The sequence below is a fragment of the Haematobia irritans genome, chromosome 3 (assembly GCF_050003625.1).
Source record: "Haematobia irritans isolate KBUSLIRL chromosome 3, ASM5000362v1, whole genome shotgun sequence".
In the NCBI taxonomy this organism is placed as follows: Eukaryota; Metazoa; Arthropoda; class Insecta; order Diptera; family Muscidae; genus Haematobia; species Haematobia irritans.
The window spans coordinates 3075469-3078158 of NC_134399.1; the positions used below are offsets into that span (position 1 = coordinate 3075469).

Genomic DNA, 2690 nt, shown 5'->3' on the forward strand with positions numbered 1-2690 from the left:
ACATACACTGATGAAAAAAAACCTAAATTTTATTAGTCACGTTAATTAAAAGCTATAAAATTTTCAAAAAAAAATCATAATTAAAAATATTTGTACTCAGATAGTCATTCAAATACACCACGTTGTCATCTAAATGGTTCTCCATATATTCAGTCTTTCACTCAGCCATTCATATACATATAAATGTGGTGGCCATAATGGGAGATATTTGAATAACACCCAGGGGGTAGAGGTATTATAGATGGCTTAGATGGAATTTCTGGTTTATTTTTTCGTATCTGCTGTTGTTGGTGTTATTAACGATAATGATTTAACATAGATATATTCTACAATCATATCATATGTTGATATATGTAGGTATAAGTGTGAAATTTTATCTTAATATTGAAGCTAAGAAAAAATAATAAAAGGTATTTATTTAATGAATGGAGTTTAGATGTATTCTCTAATATCGGTGTTCATTGTGGGAAAAAATATTAAATTAAATTAAAACTAATATTTAAAATCTCCATAATCACTGAAAAAACAGTGAACCCTTTTCCATTGCAAAATGAACTAAACTGTAGTAATATTGACCATGATTTAGCCCTTAAGATTTTTTTCAACTTGTCTAGTTTACAATTCTCTTACATTTTAGTTCATCTATAACATTGTATTTTAGTTCATTTTTACAACACCATAAGATTTATATACCCCTACCAAGTTAAAAAGTCAGTATTATTTTGGTTTACTTGCTTATTTTGTGGGAAACACGATAATAAAAATTGGTTAACAATCTCTTTAAAATGTCGACGACTAAACTATAAATAAATCAATCATTCCACAGTACAGAGAAATTAAATAATTAAAGGAACAACAAACCGTTTTACTATTATGAAAATGTTCATACATTAAAATTAAACTTTCTTTAAGCAAAAGTACTTTATTACAAAAACTTATGATGAAAGTTCTTAATACAATGTTTTTTGTGAATAAAAATTATGACCACGTGGAACAGAGAGTAGTTCATTTGAACTCGCTGTTTGGACGTTTTGACTTATCCTTTTTTTATTCATCGTAGGTATTTTTTCACATATCTTGCTGGAAAAAATGGAAACAATAATGAAAATTGTTAAAAATTAACACCATGTAATGAATAATTTTTAATTCTTCATTTTAGCTTGTAACTTACCATACTTGGGGGCATTTTATCAAATGGTGTAAGGAATTCAACTTTTCTTTGGAAAACGTATCTCATAAAATTTGCACCTGAAACAATTAGAGAAATAATGAAGTATTCTATATAAACTCATAAAACTGTGTTGTTATCGATGTGAAGGATATAATAAAATACATATTCTAGTTGAAAGAAAACCAAAGTTTTAATATAAAACTTACCAATTCTCTATTTAATTGTACGCTGAGGGGAATATAAAAAGTTGTCCAAATTTATTTGAGTTACTCTGAAATTAAATATTTATTTTTTACATTAAATAAAATTATTAAATAGGTTTTCAAAAAATCTAATGAAAAAAATAATAAAATGAAAATGAAAAAAATGCATAAAAGACCAAATATTCTTGATAACCCTAGACAGTCATCATTCGTCAAAATGACGACACGTAATTTCATTTTCGATTTAAAATGCATTTTAGTCTATTGCGAAATGGTAAATTTAAGTTATACTAATTCGACCGCTTTATGAATTGTTGTTTTATACTACTTAAAACCAAATTGAATAAGAAAATAAATTCAAGTTTGGTTCATTTTTTTCGCTCACGATGAAATCAGCCGTAGTCAAAATGACGAAAGATGACGTTAATGTACAAAAAATAAGGATGATTGTCCAGGGTTAAAAGAAAGTTAAAGAATCCTTACCAATTCACTATTAAATTACAGGCAAAGGTGTACTAAAAATTTGTCCAAAGTTTTAAGGGGTTATTCTGAAATTACATATTAGTTTTTACATTAAAATTATTACATTGGTTTCCCAAAAATTTGGTTAAAGAAATACTAAAATAAGGTATTAAAAACCTGTAATTTTGATGATAAAAAGGTCACAAAAACGTAAGTATTCTAGTTGAAATAAAGCCAATTTTTAAAAGAAAACTTACCAATTCTCTATTTTTTAAATTTGTTCGAATCCATCTGGAGTTGCTCTGAAATTAAATATTGCTTTTACAACAAAGAAAAACATTAAACTGGTTTCCAAAAAAAAAAAAATAATTAATTAACAAATAATAATATACATACAAAATATTATTTTTAAAAGAAAGTCATATTAAAAAATACTTACCAATTTATAAATAAACTATACGCTGAGATATAACAAAAATTTTCCAAATTCATCTGGAATTAAATATTAATTTTTTACATTGAATAATAAAAATTTCAATGCACTTTAAATTTCAACATATTTTCCTAAATGTTCTTAATAACCTTTTTCTAAAATACCGATAAAATATTAATAACTTTCATTTAAAAGGTTTAATAAACAAACAACAATATATGTCTCAAAAATCCAAAATATTCAATGCCTTTATATTCCCTTTTCCCTTGTTGCATATCTTCTTAAAAGATGCAACAGCCCACGCCAACGCCAACTATACAACTGAAGCATGCCAAACAAAACCAAGCAAAGCCAAAACATTCCTACAACAACAAAAACACATGTGCCATTATTGAAAACAACACCTCATCTAGCCAAATAA

General features: G+C 25.9%; 1 long non-coding RNA gene across 1 annotated transcript; it reads right to left on the reverse strand.

Annotated features, from left to right (window-relative positions):
• Nucleotides 1–989: 989 nt before the first annotated feature.
• Nucleotides 990–1923, reverse strand: LOC142232139 (uncharacterized). Its single transcript, XR_012721041.1, has 4 exons — nt 1858–1923; nt 1378–1442; nt 1172–1248; nt 990–1080 (listed from the first exon to the last, which is right to left on the reverse strand). It is a non-coding gene; the product is annotated as an uncharacterized LOC142232139 (long non-coding RNA).
• Nucleotides 1924–2690: the final 767 nt, after the last annotated feature.